General features: G+C 40.8%; 1 long non-coding RNA gene across 1 annotated transcript; it reads right to left on the reverse strand.

The window, feature by feature from the left end:
- Positions 1-14687: 14687 nt before the first annotated feature.
- Positions 14688-15297, reverse strand: LOC129348889 (uncharacterized). Its single transcript, XR_008601630.1, has 3 exons — positions 15238-15297; positions 15104-15166; positions 14688-15001 (listed from the first exon to the last, which is right to left on the reverse strand). It is a non-coding gene; the product is annotated as an uncharacterized LOC129348889 (long non-coding RNA).
- Between the last annotated feature and the right edge of the window lie 6789 nt (positions 15298-22086).

Here is a 22086-nt window from a genome sequence, read left to right on the forward strand (position 1 = left end):
GCGGCCTTAACATCAGGGACTACTAGAGCTAATGTGGCAACTTCAATGGACACTCCAAGGAACTCTTTTGGGAAGGTAACACTGGTTTCTATATAACCCAGATAAGGCACAGCCTGCCCATTTGCACCTTCAACTTCCAAGAGGTCAAAGAGCGGCTTGATTTCTTGCTCTGACAAATACTGTTCCAAGAAAGACTGAGGTATGGTAGTCACCTGCGAGCCTGTATCAAGTAGGCAGTTAAACTGCTCACCTTTAATAATGACTTCAGCCGTGCTCTTGGTACCGATCAACCCTCGAGGAAGCTTGAAATGTTGGTCTTCACTCGTTAAATGTTCAAGACTGGCACATGGAACTCTGTTTCCGCTTTTAACATCTGAGGGACGTGGTTGATTCAATTCAGCCCGTTTGCCCCACAACGGGAACTGAATCTAGTTTAAAGGTGAGTATGACTTACTAGAGCGGTTTTGCCTTTCCCACATGCGTTGTTTCTCCTCCAACTGTCTTCTCTTTTCTGTCATCAGAGTGGAATTTGCCGGGCTGGTGCAAGATGGGGCTATATGCCCATCTTCCCCACAGTGAAAACAGTACCAGGGCTTTGGCCTGCCAGTCTGCTTCTCTCCTGTCTGCCTGAACCCCTCTGTGTGAACACTACTTGACTTTGACTTATTTGATTTTTCTGCTGTTCCTTTAGTGTCATACTTTCTTGTCTTTTTCTGTAATATAACTGAAGCTAGCTGGCTCTGCAGACTGGCTATCTGCTTTTTAAGATCCTCAACTGCATTGAGACGTGTCTCTGTCTGTTCTTGTAGCTGTGCACACCCACAAGTACTCTGAGAATGAATGTGAGCTTGTTGCTTTGTGGAGCTTATGTGTTTTTTCATTCGGGCATCCTTTGCTACTTGCCTATCTTCTTCAGTGCGCAGCATTAGCAAGAGGTCTGAGAAAGATGGAGGTCTGCCTTTCTTTTGCTCAAGCTGCAGGCTCGAGAGCAATGTACTATCCCAGCATCCTCTAAAAAACTGCTTAAGAAGGTGCTTATCTACGTCCTCAGGTGCCACCCCTCCACTCTAACAGCTGAATTTAAAGCTAGCTGCAGACGCTGAAGATAGGTGGATGGTTTTTCACCAGGGTCTTGAAGAGTATTCATGAACTGAGCAAAAAGATCCTCTCCATCTGCAACAACACCAAAAGCTGAGTCTAACAGCTGTAAGTAGAGTACGGGAGAAGATTTGGGCCCTAACCCCTTGACTACGTCAGCTGCAGGAGAAAGCAAACTTTCAAGAAGCCTTCGCGTGATCTGTGGATGCGACATGCTAGGATCACTCAGAAGCAGGTCAATTTGTGAACGCCAGGTATCGTAGTCTGACTCATTATTGGGTCTGGGCGTCCTTCCTGAAAAGGAACGGAGCCGGACGGAGGAGTATAAGTCTGGTCCTATGTGCTCTTTCCTTACAATGTGTTCGACCACCACCTTTTGGATTTCTGGTGGGTTCACGTCACTTAGTGTAATAGATGAGGTCTTTCCCACACTAGGAAGTGGGATTGGTGCTGCTGCACCTTGGTCTGTGGTTGGTTGTGGTGGAACAAGGAGTGTCTGGAGCTGTGGTAACTCTGTCTTGTCGTTTGTGTCAAGGAATAGTGGGGAAGTTGCCTCCCTCACAGGGTCGATAGCCTCGCTAATCTGAGACATCATTTCTTTCAGAATTACCTCATATTCTTCACCACTACGCTTGGCTAGGCCTCTCAACTCAGATAGGTATGACCTAGTGAATCCCTCCCCAACCTTTGCAGTGTAAACACTGGCTAGCCTTCTTGACACAGAATACAATACTTGGGTCCTCTTCCAAGATGTACTTATATGGCAAAAGGGGTTCCAAAGCTTCTATAGCTAAGCCACTCGAGAATTCAATGATCAGGTTTTGGTCATACTCTGAGGCTTCATCATTAACTGACACTACATTTTGCATGGTGCCATATCTCTTTAGAAAGTCTAGCACGTTTTTGTCTTTCTCTGAGTTAGTCATTCCACACACAATCACTGAATTAGGAATCTTAACACCTGACTGCTCAATAAAATCCATTATTTTCTTTTCTCAATGCTGATACTCACTTCACTTCAGGCTCCTGGCTGGCTCGCCACAAATGTAACAAGTTTGTTACATCAAAACCATAAATATATTAGATTTGGACCAGCATCAGAGACTAGGGCGCTTGGAGCCTGAGGTCTGCGCGTCAGTAAGGAGACACAAACAGAATGGATTTGCCAAAATATGTGTAATAAGTACAATTAGTGCAGATTAGCTGCACAACAACAACATTACAACAATACAATAAAAAAAAAATGAAGTGCGCACAGAGGACAAAAAAATAGAAATGTCCAAGTCCAGTCTTTTCGGTGTTAGTCAGAGGATCAGTCGCTGGGGCCCAATCCAAGTGTATGAGTGTGTCTTTTCTGTCCTACCGCACCATGAGCGCAGTAATTCTTCTGCAGAAGCGATCCTCCTTCTCTTGGTCTCTCAATTTTTCCACGGGTTGGCTCGCCATCCAGTTAACTGAAATCTTGGTCTCCTGATGGACAAATCCTTCAATGGGTGTTCTGCTGGATGCTGAACTGTCCAAAAATCCACTCCTTACCAGAAACCTGACCTGTAGGCAGGTCATAGATCCATACAAAATGTTATCCACACATCGCCATCAACCCAGGTTACACCTTACTTCGGCACCTGGCATGCAAGAACACCAAGCATCGGTGTAACTTCTGACTGAATTCACAAGTTCCAACAATGTTCACAATATGGATTACCCTGATTCAAGGTTACAGATAAATCCTCATTAATTCACCATTTCCTTATATAAGCACATTATGACATTCTATCACACTGAAACCCGTTGAAGCTCAGTGCAAAAAGCTGAACTCCATATCAACAGTGTAACTGATTAAATACAGTTAACATTCACCAACTTAACTTATCTACAGTAGTTCAGGCACACATTATAACCACAACAGAGCCACTTTTACTTTGCGACACAATATTTACACTACCACGTGCTAAATGCATGAGTTGCTAAGCACATGTTCCTGCGGTCTTAATGCTAATGTTGTTAGCATATGCCTATGAGATTTCTCATTAAATCTGTTAGCATCGCGGCTAGCGCGAAACGATCTTTTTTACTCTGAAATTCCTAACACTAACAACAATTATCGGACTTTCCCTCACTCACCAATGAATCTGACGACGGTGCGCTCAGTCCCGGACAGTAGGGTCGAAGCCAACTGTTGTTAAAAATTCAGTCTGAACCAAGTTTGACACAGCAGTAACATGTCCGAAGCAATGAGCAGCCAACGATCTTGGAACGACACAACAACCAAGGAATGCTGAGGGTATTTCCTGGCCGATTAGTGTCGTCCAGCCAACTAGCTCCCCCTTGTGTCAACTTGTGATAACACTGGCATAAAACACCTCTAATACAGTTCAACAGCTCCAGCCAGCCATTCATCTATCCCTCATTATAGCCTGGGCTACAAGGGCATCATGTATTTTTGCAAGGATACCTGTGGTTGTGGCTTCAAACTCAAACAGTCTGAGTACAACCATGTGGGCAGGCTTCAGTTTCCCCTGGCTGAGCTCAGCAATGAAAACAGACCTAGAAGGATTGTTGTGGGAGTGGTTTACATTAAGCTAAATCAATTAATTCCATCTCAAACACATAGCCTTCATTAAAACTGATCCAATTACAATTCATTCATTTTAAAATTGTCTTGGTTACAAAGGATCTTAAGAATTACAAAAACAAATTCAATGATGATGATATATTCATATGTAGCTAGCCTTGGACCAATATGTTCATGAAAACGAACCCCCCTTTTTAATATGTAGCTTGCTAGTCAAGGGCAGGAGTTCTGAACTGAGGGAGCAGGGGGTACCTCTGGAAGGTGTTACTCATGCTTGCTCGGGGGGGAATGGGAGCAATGGCCTGAGCAGGTGACCCTAGAGCAGCAGCAGGCTGTGCTGAACGGTGGAACTAGAAACGGTTCTGGCCTGACAATGGAGGAGTCTGCTCAGTGACTGGTAGAGCAACATCATCCCCATGAACCTCATAGTGGCCACGAGGTTTAAGGTCCAAGGAGCTGAAATGTCCAGCCGAACCAGGGAATATCGCCACATTGTCATCATCGGTTATGTACAGGCTAGGAGCATATACAGTGGGTACGGAAAGTATTCAGACCCCTTTAAATTTTTCACTCTTTGTTTCATTGCAGCCATTTGCTAAAATCAAAAAAGTTCATTTTAGTTCTCATTAATGTACACTCAGCACCCTATCTTGACAGAAAAAAACAGAAATGTAGACATTTTTGCAAATTTATTAAAAAAGAAAAACTGAAATATCACACGGTCATAAGTATTCAGACCCTTTACTGTGACACTCATATTTAACTCACCTGCGGTCCATTTCTTCTGATCCTCCTTGAGATGGTTCTGCTTCTTCATTGGAGTCCAGCTTTGTTTAATTAAACTGATTGGACTTGATTAGGAAAGGCACACACCTGTGTATATAAGACCTTACAGCTCACAGTGCATGTCAGAGCAAATGAGAATCATGAGGTCGAAGGAACTGCCCAAGGACAGGTCCTATGGAGGAGGCAGCCTAGACTGTGCTCTCCTCATTTGGATTAATTCTGATATAATAACTGTTGGTTTATTTATCAGTGGAGCAGCAGAACATTTTCCACAGGCAGTTTTCCTGCCCGTTGGCTTGTTTTAATCAGTTTTCTACCTTTGGCTGATCCTACCAGCAGACACCGAAAGGACTCTGATAGTTCGGTGTTTATTCTCTTATCGGTGCCGCTTTTAATGCACTTTATATGCAACTTTAGTGTCAGATATAATGTGTGCCATGCACTCCAGATGGAGTTTACCGGAGAAGAAAGTTAGCATCCAGTAAATATTAGCTAGAATGTTAGCGATGCTAACCGAACTAGCTGCTCAGTTGTAGCCTGATTAAAGCTAATGTAGCATTAAGCTAACGATGTTTGTGTTGCGTTTCATGTAAACAGCTGAAGTGAGTTGTGTTAGTGTAATGTGGTACATTTAGTTAATAAAACTGTCAGTGGAGACGCTTGTTCACATTAATTTAACGTTTAGAAAACCTAAATGTGATTAAAACAGTAAGGTTCAGGTTCTGTGTTGTCAGTAGTCCTGAATATCTGCTGAGTCTCTGAAGTTAAACTGGAGAAAACAGTAAATTTACTCTCTAGTCGTTAATGTTGTTTAATGACTGATTCACGTTGTAGTACATCTTAGTGCAAATTAGAAAAATACCCTCCCAGAATATGTCCAAAGTCATGATGAACACTACAGTTATTATATTTAAATTACAGCACAGATAAGCTGGATAATAAAATCCTCTCCTCTAAAGCTAAAGTGACTGCAGGCCTTTCTGTTGTTCAGTGCTTGGAAAACTATACATGACAGAGGAAATCTTTCCAGGGATACTTTAAAATGAACCTCTGCTGTTGATGCTGATACTGTCACGTCTGTCTTCATTCACTGTGAGGATCTTCTGAGTGAAGCCACCAGAAGGAAAACATTATCTGGTTGTGAAGAAGGAGACCGAATGGACGACATCCTCAGTGAACCACTCCCAGTTTAACTTTCACTTACAGACTAACTGTTTTAGCAGTTTCTTATTCTGTTCTTAGTATTCACAGGTTCCATTTATCATCTTTAACTTCATCTCTGCTGTTGTAGCATAATGATAATACAGAGTACATGTTGCCATTATTTATAGCAGATATGTTGTATTAAAACATCAACACATTCAGAGCAGAAGCTTCATTATTTCCTTTATTGCACATTTAAAAACAACATTTAAAAACTACATTGAACTGTAAAGATGTGTAAACACATGAAATAAATGGATGAAATAAATAATGTGTTGCTAACAGTGAAGTGTAAAAACTGAACAGTCACAAGACAAGTTGTATTACACTATAAAATCTAATTAGTTGGCTTTACTTAAAAAAAGTATGCCTCAAAAAAACTTAAAGTAAACTTAAGATTGCAGAGTTACAATAACTTATTTATTGTGAGTGAGCATAACTTGTTCCTGTAAGTGAGCTATACTTAGATTTAGCACAACTAGCTTACTATATTCAAGTTTATCTAACTTAAAAGACATGAATTATAATCATTTAATTTTGTTTAGTGAAACCTACTAAAAATTTTAATGAAGCAACACAATTGCTACTCTTAATTATGTATCTATAAACATGCTGTGTAAACTATAACAATCTACAATAACCCAAAACAATGCAATGACAACACTATTCTCAACGGCTACAGCATTTATTTTCAAATGAAAACCAAGCCATTCTCTCAAAAACTGTTCAAATTCTCCTTTAGAGTACAAAACACTTGCTTTTACATACCTTTGGCTTGAATATTGGACAAAGAAAATTTTCAAGCAGCACTAATTTTATAAAAAGAACTGGACCACATGCAATTGTGGCACATTTCAAATATTACTCCTTATAACAACACAAATTTGTACATTTGTATAAGTCAACAACACCATACAAACATTTTTTAAAAGGAAAAACACAATTCTAGCCTCGGTTGCTATTTTTCTTTTTTTTTTCTTTTTTTTTAGCAAAGAACAATCAAGTCTCAGTGTCATACACTGCAAAGCTGAACAAAATTCACTTCACAAGTCAACAGTTGTAATCTATAACAAAGATCCATTCTAGGGGAAAACCATGTTCTGATGTTAAATTCAACATTCATCATCTGAAACAAAAAGTCATGAGTAATTAACCCTTTTAAACTAGAAACGCTTCTATATAATGGTTCTATACAATCAACACATAATTGTGTATTGTTTGAATAGGTTACCGAGCACCCCTTACTGGTCTTGTTCCCTAACCCTAGCATGACTGCTTGCACGAAGTTCAGCGTATTTGTCATCCTTTTAGGGTAGTCTAAATGCAAGGCATAGGCAAGGCCAAAGACCAGGCAAACTGCCTGAGGAAAGTTGTCAGTATTGTCCATGACAATATTCCCTTCGAGGACTATGGCAGGACTATGGGTGTGAACATGCACAGTGCTTGGACCTTGCACTGGGCCTTCATGGATAACCGTGAGCACACCGACTGTGATAGATCCTTGTACTTCATCTTTCTCCATTTCCTGCAAAGAAATAAACGTTTTTTAGAATAACAAGTTGTGTTGCTGCCTTCTGGTTTTGCTCTTTATATAAAAACTTAATTGTAAAAGTATTTCCTAGAAAACTGTGTTTCAAATGTACATTTACAATGCGCTGTAAGACTGTAGAAATAACAACTGCATCTTGTATGAACAAAACTAAAAAAATATATACAAGGGGGTAATTGTGTCTTTGAATATTATCACTCTGGACTCTTGCAACTAAAAATGAAACAAATTAATAATCATAGGGTTTAAGTCGGAGCCAGGAATCGACAATTAAGTTTCTTTTGAATAGCTGATGCTGACTATTTAAGCAGGGTGGGCGATACTGATGCCTATAATATTGGTTTTGTACTTTTTGCATCTGTTGAAATACAATGATTTAATAGTAACAAATGTGTGCCAGCATAGACACCTTCTCGGGGCAAGTAAAAACACACTGGACAAATGTGTCTGATACATGGACTGAATCAGACACCAAACTGTTCCAGACATGACAAAAATGCTGTAACTCCTTGATCCCCCACAAGGCAGAAATTGCAACAGCATCATCTAGAGGAACATTTAACTTACCACTTTACATAAGCTAGTGAACTATGTAAATCAGCGCTACAATTGAGAAAAGTCCTGTAAAGCCTGTAAATAAGACAAATAAAACCCAGTAGTTCTGTTTATAAAAATCTGTCTCATCGTGGTGGGATTAGTCGAACGCTAGTTACCAGTACGGGCCAAGCTATGTGAAAGGAGATTTTATACCCAGTGGTTCAATTTAACCAATTCTTTCTTGCAAACTTAGTTTTTCGAGGGGTTGCAGGAGGCCTGCGTTTTCTGAATGGCTGTCTACTTTTTATTTTCTTATATTGACACCAAGAGCACAGAATAGGCTGATGCCGATTTACCTAAAATGATAGTTGGCCCATTAATAGGTCGATCCTTAGGTGTAACATTCAGTATTATTTACAGTGTCTACCTAGCCATCAGATGGACTGTTGATGTATTGGACCACAAAATGTCAGAGTAGAAAAGTTACATCCCTGTTCTATATGTATGTTTTCTGGATGAGTGTTTTAATAATGCTAACCAAACACTTTTTTTGTATGCGTGCAAGCAATACTTACATAGCATGACCTATAGAACTCACTGGAGTCGTCACCGAGTAAGATGGACAAGTGAGCGCAGCCCAGTAAAGTCTGCTGTCTAATGATAGAGAGATAGACAAGATCAGTTAAGGATACATTTATTGGGCACATGTCAGAGTAAAATAAGTTGAATATGAATTCTTAAAAGTTGCAAAATGAAATTACTTACCACCCAGGTGATCTGACAGTTTCTGTCCAACAGTTCCTTTTTTTTACTTGAAGAGCTCAATGAATCATGGGGTGTGTTGATCTAGAGCCTGGAAGGAGTCTCCCTGGAGGTTCGTGTTAGCAATCCTATTGAATTCAGCAAACACCTAAAGAGGGGTAGGGGAAGGAGGAGCACCAGAAGCCAAATTAAGAAGACAGTGAATTTATTTATAACAGCAAATTTGCAACATTACAGCTTACAAGATATAAAAGACAAGAAAAAAGTTAACATTACTAAAATAGCATACATGCTACTTCATACTTAACAAAAATACTAATCTGTTTCAATAATTCTGAAGTGGAATGAATTGTCAGAGATACAGATTTCTTCAACTTGAAATAAATGAGTTATCATTCCAACAAGTGATCAGAGGTCTCCAACCTCACAGCTTGAAGCTGTTGTTTGGATTGGCATTATTTGCTTAGGAACTTGCAGCATACACAGAGAGACTCCTTGTGAGGCACTGGGACACGTGTAATTTGTAGTCACAGAAAATAACCTTGTTTCCTTTACATTGTGTGTCTTTGCATGTACAGTGGGTACGGAAAGTATTCAGACCCCTTTAAATTTTTCACTCTTTGTTTCATTGCAGCCATTTGCTAAAATCAAAAAAGTTCATTTTATTTCTCATTAATGTACACTCAGCACCCTATCTTGACAGAAAAAAACAGAAATGTAGAAATTTTTGCAAATTTATTAAAAAATAAAAACTGAAATATCACACGGTCATAAGTATTCAGACCCTTTACTGTGACACTCATATTTAACTCACCTTGTTGTCACGATTTCAATTTTTTGAGCCACGATTATTGTGGAAGGAAATATTGCGATTTTACGATTATTCACGATTATCGACATTATGAAAGAAAAAAACCCAGTGTTTGTATTTAAATAAACTCTTTAATAATACTTAAACTTTTAAACATTTACTGTTCTTATAAAATAAAATAAATTGTTCCAACACGTCTTTGTTTTGTAATGCAATTTGCACTTTTATTTACTACAGTCATTAACTTGAGGAACTTAAAGGCTTCTTTAGCTGCCATCATTAAAACAAAATAAAATTATAAGATTGGCATTAAAAACTGTGCTGTTTTCTCTATAATATTAATAATAATTAGAGATGTGCCGATCAGGTTTTTTGCTGCTGATCACCGATACCGATCATCCTTGAATGCCGATTACCGATACTGATCACATGGATTGGATTTAAATGCTCTATTTATATATGAGTGCTGCTGCTTACATGATGTAGGAAAAAAATGAGCAAATAATGCCTTAATTTGGACAAAAATATGCTTACAAAAAGTGGCAGGCACATTACAGCAACTATTCAGTCTGGGAATCTTGTAAATGATGTATAATTACTACTTATTTATGTTCAATATTGGTTCTAGTGAAGTGCCTCTTTGAGACTTTTATGTATTATGGAATGTTGCAATTTAATGTATGGTTGATAACGTAGTGTTTACTTTGTAAATCAAACAAAACAAAAAGACATAAAAAGAATACATTTAAAGATTCTAAAAACACTTCATTTTAAGCTTTAAATATCCTCCACAATTTTAGACAATATAACTACAGAAAAAAGGATAAATGGGAGTCTTATTTATTTTTACTAAAACGTTTATATAAACAATTCACCACAAATTTTACAACAATTAATCAAAACACCCAGATCATTTCCCAGGGAAAACTCTAGAGTCTGACAGGAGGTCCAGGCAGACAGACAGCCTCCCTGTCCTGGAGGTTACTGTCTCCTCCACTACCACTGTCAGCGGGCAGCGGGGCTTCCCGGACCACGCTCCCTGCTGAGGGGACCGGGCCGACAGCATCTTCGGAGGAGGGCACGGGCTTCTGGAGCCAAAACAACCGGCGGGTCGGGAGCTCCGGTTACCTCCTGCGCTCCCGTTCCCCGCCCGTCGCAGCCGGGCTGCTTTCCTGCGTCCGCAGGCGAGGGGAAGGCGGCGGGCCGCCGGTTGTTTTGGCTCCGGGAGGAAACTCGGGGCGCGGGGGGTCCTCGGGGTGACCCGGCCGCCGGACCGCTGACTTCGGAACCGACAGTTACCGCGCGTGCGGCGGACAGTCCCATCTTGGCAACCTCATTGCGCACAGCGGCCACAATATTAGGGACACTTCGAGTAAAGAATCTGTCATAACTGACCATGTTTCTCTCGCTCTCTCTGTGTGTGTGTGTGTGTGTGTGTGTGTGTGTGTGTGTGTGTGTGTGTGTGTGTGTGTGTGCGCCCGCGCGCGCGCGCGCGGTGGGCCGGAAACCCAGAAATTACTTTTTCTTTCTGTGCGACCCGGTACAGCACAGTGCAGCACTCAAGGTTCCTAAGAGCACAGTGGCCTCCATAATCCTTAAATGGAAGAAGTTTGGGACGACCAGAACTCTTCCTAGACCAGGCCATCCAGCCAAACTGAGCTCCAGAGATGCAGCAGGGAGATGGGAGAAAGTTCCACAAAGTCAACTATCACTGCAGCCCTCCACCAGTCAGGCCTTTATGGCAGAGTGGCCTGACGGAAGCCTCTCCTGAAGCAAGACTTATGAAAGCCCGCATAGAGTTTGCCAAAAAACACATGAAGGACTCCCAGACTATGAGAAATAAGATTCTCTGGTCTGATGAGACTAAGATTGAACTTTTTGGCGTTAATTCTAAGCGGTATGTGTGGAGAAAACCAGGCACTGCTCATCACCTGCCCAATACCATCCCAACAGTGAAACATGGTGGTGGCAGCATCATGCTATGGGGGTGTTTTTCAGCTGCAGGGACAGGACGACTGGTTGCAATATAAGGAAAGATGAATGCGGTCAAGTACAGAGATATCCTGGAAGAAAACCTCTTCCAGAGTGCTCTGGACCTCAGACTGGGCCGAAGGTTCACCTTCCAACAAGACAATGACCCTAAGCACACAGCTAAAATAACAAAGGAGTGGCTTCGGAACAACTCTGTGACCATTCTTGACTGGCCCAGCCAGAGCCCTGACCTAAACCCAATTGAGCATCTCTGGAGAGATCTGAAAATGGCTGTCCACCAACGTTCACCATCCAACCTGAAAGAACCGGAGAGGATCTGCAAGGAAGAATGGCAGAGGATCCCCAAATCCAGGTGTGAAAAACTTGTTGCATCATTCCCAAGAAGACTCATGGCTGTACTAGCTCAAAAGGGTGCTTCTACTCAATACTGAGCAAAGAGTCTGAATACTTATGACCCTTATGTGATATTTCAGTTTTTCTTTTTTAATAAATTTGCAAAAATTTCTACATTTCTGTTTTTTTCTGTCAACATAGGGTGCTGAGTGTACATTAATGAGAAATAAAATGAACTTTTTTGATTTTAGCAAATAGCTGCAATGAAACAAAGAGTGAAAAATTTAAAGGGGTCTGAATACTTTCCGTACCCACTGTACATCAGTCACACGTGAGCTTACCTGTATCTGTGAAGTCCTGACCATGTCTTGTACAGCAGGCTCCTTTTTCACGACCTCTTGTCTGCACAGTGGGAATGTCTGGTCCATCAGCTGTGAGATCAGGGTGCCATTTGGTTGTTTTTTCTTCAATTCTTCCACAAGAATTTTTCTGGCATTTTCTAGGCTTGTTTCATCATGTCCTTCCGGTAAATTAGGGAGATAATTTACTTCACTTCTTTTTGGCCATTTGATATTTTTGCCTGATGCTTTTCCTGTTGGGTTGCCTCTACTTCTTTTACCCCCATTGATTGCTACATCCTCATGTCCAGATTTCCTGAGCTTTATGCGGTAATTGGCCATCTTAAATTTCAGGCTGTTCTTCCAGCCATACCATCCTGGCTGATCACCTGACTCAGTAAGGCAGAGGTGCTTACTAATCAGTGCTTTGCCACAAGACTGAAATCGTTGTCATCTGGATAAGCCTTAAAACTGTACATTGTCTCAGCTAGCTTTTCAAGGATGTCATGCTTCATATCTCGGTTGGAGTCATCCGTGTTTTATCTCTCATAAAGGCTAGATCAGCCTGTCTAAGTCTGTAGTTAACATCAACTGAGAAATTGGGTATGTCAAAGAACTCGGGCCACTGTTGACTCCTTACCAATGGTGATGTTCCAGGAGTTGACAAGAGTTGTCTGCTGTGCTGCACTCAGTGTCAGATAATGTGATAGGTGAGTGTGGCACCCATAAAATAGTGTGACCACAGTTATGTGATAAAAGGTTAGAATAATTACTGTGTTCATTACTTTGTCTGGTATGTACATGTATGTCGATAATAATAAGGGCTAAATCAATTGTCATTGTGCTATTGAAGCTGAAAAATAGCAGTTCTGTGCAGGCAGTGGTGGGGCAGAACCTTTGTTTTGTTCCGGTTGCACCTAGGAATGGTGCGAGGGAACACGCGTCCCGCGCTCTCTTCAGAAACAATCTGGAAAGAAGGGCGGTGCACTGACGTTTCATTGTTCCCGCTTTATCCAGCTGGGGTCCGTTTCACGAAGCAGGTTTAGTGAAAACTCTGAGTTTGTTAACCCTGAAATGAGGGAAACTCTAGGTTTTCCGTTTCACAAAGGGAGGTAACTCAAACCCGAGACAGAGGGGTAACTCTAGCCTGTTCCCCAAAGAGAGGTAACTTAAGCTCTCGGTCAGTTACCATAGTAACAGACTCTATGAATCTAACCTGGTCGGGACCAGGTTTTTCTCAGTAAACCTCGAGTTTCTCTCTGTCTCCGCCCTCTTTCAGCCACACGCTATTAGATTTCCTCATTCATTCATTCATTCATTCATTCAGTCAGCAGGCGAGTTTTGGCGAAGTCTAGTTCTGCCATGTGTCAAAATGTCATGTCTTTTTATGAACGATCCAGTGGATGAAGGAGCAGCATTACTGCGCAGAGAATTAAATATTCGTCGGGAGATTGTTATCAGACCGCGCATAGATGTTCTCGCATTTCTGGACAATTATCTTTTTGAGCGGTACTGTTTCACATCACAGTCCATAATCTACATCCACAACCTAATCCGTCCTTACATTTACAACATCACCAACCACAGTCATGCTCTCACATATCGCAGATATTGTGTTGCGCTGCAGTTCTTTGCAAATGGAATTTTTTTATATAATGTCAGAGATGCAGAGCACTTCAGTAGGACAACTGTATGCAGGACGATCAGAAAAGTGTGCCTGGCCCTGAAATGACTTTTACCATCTTTGTGGTTTTCCCTGGACATAAATCATATTCCGTTAACGACATCATGCTGCAACCTCAGACTGGGATTAGTAATTTTAATTTCTTTTAGGATTTCTGAGTGTGATTGGCTGCATAGATGACACACACATCCCCATCACAGCTCCCTCACATAATGAAGCCGATTATGTGAATAGGAAGTCCATTCACAGCATAAATGTGCAGGTAGGCTACAGGCAGATTGACTATGGTTTCAAAATGTTAAAGACTGCATCATAGTTCAACATCTGTCATTCTCTGCACTGTCAAGATCACACGTGATGCTGCATACATCATTTCTAATGTGGAGGCCAAGTGGCCTGGGTGACTGGAGGATTTATCATGAGTCTAACCTGAGCAACAGACTGCAATGTGGTAAGCAGCCTAAAGATTTTCACAATATAATTCACTTGTCTCCTTCTTTGAATATACTGTAATGTATCCACTATACATTACAGGACATTACAGTTTGATGGCCTTCTGCTGGGTGACAGGGGTTACCATGCCAACCCAGGCTGATGACCTCATACCCTGACCCTGAACCAGGCCCCCAACAGAACTTCAACTGGGCTCACTGCAGGACGAGAGCCCGGGTGGAGATGACCATAGGCCTGCTGAAAGCCCGATTCCAGTGTCTACATCACCTCTGGGTGACCCCTGAGAGGGCCTGTGATATTATTGTGGCATGTGTTGTTCTTCATAATATTACCACTATTAGAGGAGAGCAACACCCTGCCCTACAAACTGAAGACCCAGATGATGACCTCATCCACCTGCCAGCTATCCAGGACAGCAGAACAGTCAGAGACACCATATGCAATAATCACTTTAGAGTTTAAGTCACCATCATCACCACCACAGCAGTCAAATAAAGACACAATACACATTTCATTTGGTCTTCTTTATTTCCTACAAATAAAAGAGCTAGTTTAGTTCATGTTCCAGTAGTTAACATAATTCACCTGTGACCATGCACCCACCTCTAACTTGTGCTCCAGTATTTCCATTTCCAGATCTGCCCTCCTAATCTGGTGGTCCAAGTACTGCATTTCTTTATCTGTTTTTTGGATTTTTGTCAGCAAGTGCAGTTTGTAAATCTGTTTTACTGATAACTGGGAATACATAAAGGACATTAAATGATACAGTTGCACATGAATTCCACAGAATGAACCTCTGGTGTTTACTGAACATCCATCTCACTGTGTCAATCTGTGCAGTGGAAGTTGAGGAACCATCCTGCTGCTGTCCAGCCATGCTCTGTTAAAAAGGATGAGAATGTGCAATACTGCAGTGTAGGCTAAATGTCACACTCTATATTCCACCAGAATGTTAAGAAATGTGAATGGGAAGAGAACATACCTCTAGATGCCTTTCTGGATCCCCCTCTGTAAAGGCAGCAGACACAGTTTCATCCTCTTCATCCTAGATGAGTGATATGTTTCAGTTGACTTAAACTACCATTTGGCTAAATCTCTGGAGTATTGCCTACTTACAGTTACAAGATCTGTTGTGGCGTGAAGGGGCTCCACCAGGCAAATAGCACCATCAGAATCTGTTCGGCCAAAAGTAGAAAAAAGACACAAAAGAGAAATATTTGTATGAACATGCTTTAAAAAATATCTATCTATCTATCTATATCTATATATCTATATATCTATATCTATATCTATATATATATATATATATATATATATATATATATATATATATATATATATATATATATACAGTTGGCTGAGTAGAAGTCTGTTAGTTTAAATAGGCTTAATTATTTAACAGAACATGATATGGATGCAGACATTTAGGCTGTGTGTGGGATAAAACCACTGCACAGTCAAACAGCCACCTAATATTTAGGCTACTTTACAATGTAAAACATGATCAAAATGAGGTAGCTCCATGAGATTATGCCGACGTCTTACCTGTTTTAAAAATGTTTTTATATTTCATCTTAAGTTCCTGCCACATGCGCTTCTCCCCCACGGGATTGCACCTAAATGAAATAACTTAATAGGCTACCATTAAACCTAGTTTTCCTGTAATATTATTGTGATTTAAACTTCCGCATTGATCCGGGCAGCAACGTTCTTCCACGCCGTCTCCGTCTCTTTGGCAGCTGCAGCGTTGTTGCACTTCTTTCTAAAAACGTGTTCAAACTCGCTATATAAGTGCAGTAAGATTTCCAATTCAAACGGTGTAGTCCTCTGCTTCCCCGTTGCCATGGTGACTCATCGAATCGGCGCTCCATTGATACTGGCTTTTCAGAGTTGTGGTGCACGCGCTTAACTCCGGGTGAAACTACTCCGAGTTGATTAAACCAACTCAGATCAGTCGTTGTGAAACCGAAAACTCAGAGTTTTCTATCTCAGCCCTTGTCCACACGTAGCCGGGTATCTCACAAAACGAAGATATTTTTCTACGATTCGGCCTATCATCCACACGAAAACGCAGATTTACGTCATCAAAAACGATTCTTTTTTAAAAACTCCGACCAAAGTGAAGATTTGCGAATTCTCCGTTTTATGCGTCTGCATGTGGACATCAGTAACCGGGGTTTTGCGTTTCGAAACGTCACCACCTGCGACAAAATATGTTCTTACGTCACATATGCGACCTGTGTTTACATTCGGTAACAGTATGGATGCTCTCACAAGGTTTTGGGCGCTGTTTCTTGTGCAGGTGCTTTTTACTTGCTTGTTTTTACAAGCCCAGATACTGCTCCACATTCAACAACACAGGCGAAGGACGACGTTAAGGACGGTTATTCTCCACCACCTTGCTAGGATTTGGGGAACTACTGCCACCTAAAGGTCTGGCATGCTTATGAATGTGCTGAAAAATGCACTTATGCGGTTAGGTGTGGATGAAGTTTTTTTCTAAAAACGAGGTGGTGTGTACGTAAGTTTTTTTCTAGACGGAGGGGGGCAGGATAGTCGGTTTTACAAAAACCCTGCTACGTGTGGACAAGGCCTCAGAGCAGATCAACTCAGAGTTCAGGGTTACACTCAGAGTTTGTTGAACCTGCTTCGTGAAACGGACCCCTGATATAGGTTGGTAACTGTGAATGATCTATAACTGTCTACCTCAAAAGGCCACGCTTTATTAGAGTTATTGTCTGTGAAATGTTCAGTGTTGAAATGTTGTTGAAACGGTTACATACTTAAAGACAAAGAAAGTTAGTCGGTCTCGGCGGAATTTTCTCCAGCTGGCGTCATCGAGAGTGCCGCGAAAATGGTCTGATATATAGAAAAACAGTAGTAAAGTGTTCTGAAAGCTCCTGTACACTGTGAATGTTTAATATTTACATTGTTTAATGAGATTAACAGGATTTACATGTACTTAGTACAACTGAGTTAATACTGTCTATAGTGAACACTGATTGTTAATAACATGAAAATGGTTGTTCTGTTAAAAATATTTTGCTACACATGTTAACATAAGCATTTTCTAGTAAATACATTTCAGTAGCCTGTAATTATTACAGAGGTAGAGTCAAGCTTGGCAAATTAAAAGGGACAAAATGTACTAATTTGGATGATGCTGAAAATAAGCAGCAGTATTGTGACCAGTTGTATACTGTGAAAATTAATGCACTTTAATGAGTACAAGTGTTTATTGGACCAAGAAAAAGGTCACCAAGGATGTGTTTGTGTCAGAATTGGGAGCACATTAGAATGAAATTGTGCTTTATTGGAAATGTGAGAAAATGCAGTGATGGACTTTAGCGAACTGAAAACTCAAACAAATATGAAAAACTGGAATATGTACAACAGAAATGTGTTTATGAGCTTGGTTCATGATTTTGATGTGTTTAATCTGACACTGTTGAATCCTAAGGCCAGTAACCTCCTAAATTAATCAAATTAATTAATTAACTGTCAGAGAATTACTGGACCAGCTCTCCATCTAACGTGTGCAGCCCAGAGGGTCTAACCCAGATGGGATCCGAGGAACGTTTAAGCTGGTTAGCGAGAAAATTCGCCTAGCTTCTAACTGCCTCCATCCGGACACCTATCCTGCTTCCTCTGATAACTAAGTCAACTGAGTAGTGTTGAATCCTAGGGCCAGTAACCTCCTAAATCAATCAAATTAATTAACTATAAGAGAATTACTGGACCAGCTTTCCATCTAACGGGTCCGGTTCCCGTAGCCCATATGATACAACCCAGATGGGATCTGAGGAACGTTTTTAAGCTGGTAAGCGAGAAAATTCGCCTAGCTTCTAACTGCCTCCATCCAGACGGCTATCCTGCTTCCACTGATAACTAACTCAACTGAGTAGCCACTTTCGAATGGTCAAATTAATTACCAGTCACGTCTGTTAACGGCAGCTTTTCTGTCTATCTATCTATCGGATTTTGCACTTGGTAAGTTGCTAGGTTTAAATTTAGAGGTTAAGGAATGGATAACCCCAAGGATAAGTTTAGAAAAGGCCACCCCCGGCCCCAACGACTAGGTAATCTGACAGAACCTGTTTTAGATGTAATGCACACAATAGCCTGACTTTTTGCAAACTGAGAAGATATATATGGTTAATTCATCATCATGATAAAATAAATAGAATTTCCAATCTGTTAACTTTAATTGCAGGATAAATGCTTTATTATAAAATTTCAGCAGGAAAATAGCAATAGCCCATAAATCATCAGACAACCAATTAAACATTAATTCTTATAAAAATCCTCTAATATGACTCCTAACTGGAACTATGCTTTTATCTAAGAAGAGCAATAATCACCCAAACTATGTAATTTGGAGGGGGAGAGCAGACGGTGTGGCCACAACCGGCTGCTCACCTGAAGACCGACGCCCCGCTGGGGCTCTGCTCCAGGGAGGAGGTGGAGGGGGTTCGGTCCAGATTTAGATCTGCTTGTATCCATTTTTGTTCTTTGGGCCAGTAAAAACTTTGTTAATCCATTCTGGTGTTAATCCTTTGGAAATAGTAGAGTTCAGTAATATTCCTTCAGTCAGCGTTATTTTTAGATCACAGTCTTTCGTAATCCTCAAACAGTGCAGAAAGAGCACTCCTTCAGTCCATAATTCCAAAAGAACAGATATTCCTTTGCAGATCATGTTGAATCCCCCGTCCGAGTTACGTGGTAAAATCCCCTTTGCTCAGAGCATTTCTACCCTGGCTTGCAACGAGTGACCACCTCGCAACGACTCCCAACTTGTGTCTCGATCCAGTGCAATTTATACAACAACTGAATCTTTTGCATATGCAAGAACTGCACACTTAATTAACATACGTGATGACAGCATCCATCGCCCTCCTCATTCGTGCACTGCTTCCATCCACCGACCTCATGGCCTCTGTGTGCTCTGGAGGAACCAAAACCATCTATTCTGGACTGTCTCGCCCGCTCCCCCCCAACTCATCCTAAGACCCCTCCATGTTTGAGGAACTGAAACTAACTGTTTGGACTGTTTGGACCCTTCCACTCAGTCTCACTTCTCTATTAATGTATTTGTTCCATCTGCAGCTCAGAGCAGGCCTCCGGTCAGGAAACAGATGTCAGACTCACAAAAATCCCTGAAGTCTATTTCGAGGTTAATAACTTTTACCATGAACACTTGACCCCAGTTCACCTTAGGTCTTGACTTCTCACTTCATTACTAAGTTAAAAACCTTAGTTTAACAGTAATCAAGACTCTTTCTAAAACATCTCAGTTTCATAGTAATCAAAACTCTTAAAAGAATTTCCATTTAATAAAGCATTAGTTCCTCATATTTGTCATATCTATCAAAAACATCAGTTTCCCTGGTAACCAAAACATCACTTTTCACAGTGAGTTGCTGTTCTGACTTAGTTACTTCTTAAAAATTATAAAATAGGTATTTGAGATAGCTTTAACACATTTATTAGGTTATAGCATGAATCAAATATAAATCACAGGTTATAACATCACAGTGTTCCCTTATTTAGCTGTTATTCTGCAAGAGTCTCACCCTTGTGGCTGATTCTGGGATCTCATACCTCCATGTTTCTCAACAACACACACAGAGAAACAATCTGGAAAGAAGTGCGGTGCACTGACATTTCATTGTTCCTGCTTTATCCACCTGATACAGGTTGCATACACACATTTGTTGTTGTGGACTCACGCTTGAGACCTGTAACATAAGGATAAGTCTGTTAAATTTAGAGTCACAAGAGGGATTATTTTGAGCGTAGCTCTCTGAGGCAAATCGGCAATTTCTGTCAAGTTGCAGAGGGCATTATTGAAATCTGGATCTTCATACTGCAGTTTAAAGTCATATTCCAAAGACAATTTATTCTTCAACTGCACTTTTAACTCTTCAGTGGAATCTGGTCTCTCATTTAAGGTTATCTTTCTAATATTCTCTTCATTGATGACAACTCTAAGCAATAACCTTTGGTCCATTTTGGTTACTCATCCTGAGAAAAGAGAAAACATTTGCGTGAAATTCTAACATCTCAGAGTTTACAAAACTCAGCATAATATGTACCTTTTAAGTGTAACAAACTGTTGGCCTCTAACTCTGTACAATGACAGAGGGAAAATGTCATTCAATTCAGATGGATGTGTGGCCAACAGGGTGGACAAATGGCTGCTAGAGAGCTCATAGGCTCTAAGATGCTCATTATACTATGAGGTCATAAGTCTGCAAACAAATACTATGTCAGTACTGATCACCACAGTCTTTGCTATTTGTCTGAAATCTGGGAGCCCTGAGCAAGATCCAACTGAAATGACCATATCAGCACAGTACTTGATGCCATCTATGCAGACGGAAGCTGCAGTAAGAACTGTGTTCTGCTGGGCATTCTTTTCATACAAAAATTTCTGCACATTTTCAGGGAATGAGGTAACCGTCACAGTCTTTACTTTATTCACCTGAACAGATGGCTTGAAAAAGGAATTGGAAGGCAATCCTTTTCTGGTGTCTGAGAGCTAAAGTAAGGGGTATGTTCTTGAAGTTGTGAGCATGATGGACAACTGTTTTGAAAAACTTGTGTTTTCCTTCAAAACGCATTGTCCAAACATCACATAATTGAGGGTAGTACTCAATGTAGTGATACTTGGGCCATAGTCTTTCGTTCGGGGAAAACTTTCTGAAATATACCTTTATGTTCTGCAATCTTGCAATCAAGAAAGTACACCGAGTCCACGGTAAAAGCTGAGGAAACGGACAACTCCACAGCATCTTAAGTTCATTAAAACCTCCCAGGTTTCTTCCCCCTGAGGAATGTGATGACCAATCAGTAGCGGCAAAAGTCGGAGAAGCGTCCAGTTTTCATGACCATTTCCTCCAATTGTTCCCTTGGAAGAAAAACTCTTTGTGATGAGCCAAGGTTGGTTTGTTCGGTCTGAAAATGTAAAAGAAAACGTTTTAATGGCCACATTTAGGGCTTCAAGTGAGAAATAGCCCTTTGATAGTGCTCTCAAGCACAAAGCCATCTCAACTGGAACGATGCCCTCCAGAAGATCATGCAAAAGGTCTGGTGGATAACCATCAACAATGTGAAAATGTTCTAAGCTTTCAGTAAGTGGACAGCGTCCTTTCATACCAGATTGTTGGGCCATGGTAGAATCCTGCAATACTTCTTGTACATGCCTGTCATGACTTTCTTTTGTCCTTGGTTGGAAAGAGCCTGTCCGCACAACCTTGTGTTGTATTTCCTCCCGCTTTGCCATACAAAATCGGCACATCTGACTAACTCTGAAGCTTTCCAAAAATCTTCCCAAAGAATGGGCTGCTAAATTGTTTGCTGCAACAAATAGTACTGTCCCTTTTATGCTGGCTCCTAACTGTTGCTCAAGAGAAACAAGGACTTGAATGAGTGGGCAAAGAATTTCCCTTTAACCATAGTTTTTGATGTTGTTGACCTTGCAAAGCAGCGCAAGCTGAATGGAATGAAGAGAAGAGCGATATTTGGGGTGCAGATTACCAAGAACCCAGTAGATTTCAGATTCAGATTCAGATATTTTATTCATGCACGGAGAAAGAAAAATATACTCTACCAAAATAGTTTACAACAGATGTAAATGAAAGATAACCCCAGGGAAGCAAGTGCTTATTATTAGGGGACCCAAGCAACCAAAAACATCATCACCCACATTCCCTCTTAACCCCCACCCCCAACCATTCACCCCATCAATATTGTGTGTATGTGTGATTGTGCGTATGCTTGTGTGGGTACACAAGCATACACACAATCACACATATACAGACAGCATCATTACCAAACAATACATGATTTTGTCAGAGATTATTTACTATATATACCATTATTGCATTACATTCACTCTGTTTCTTTCTGTGTCCTTTCTCCGAGTGTCCCTGGTCCCAGAGCTGGATGCTGGATGCTTCAGAT

Source organism: Amphiprion ocellaris, chromosome 5 (genome assembly GCF_022539595.1).
Source record: "Amphiprion ocellaris isolate individual 3 ecotype Okinawa chromosome 5, ASM2253959v1, whole genome shotgun sequence".
Classification (NCBI taxonomy): domain Eukaryota; kingdom Metazoa; phylum Chordata; class Actinopteri; family Pomacentridae; genus Amphiprion; species Amphiprion ocellaris.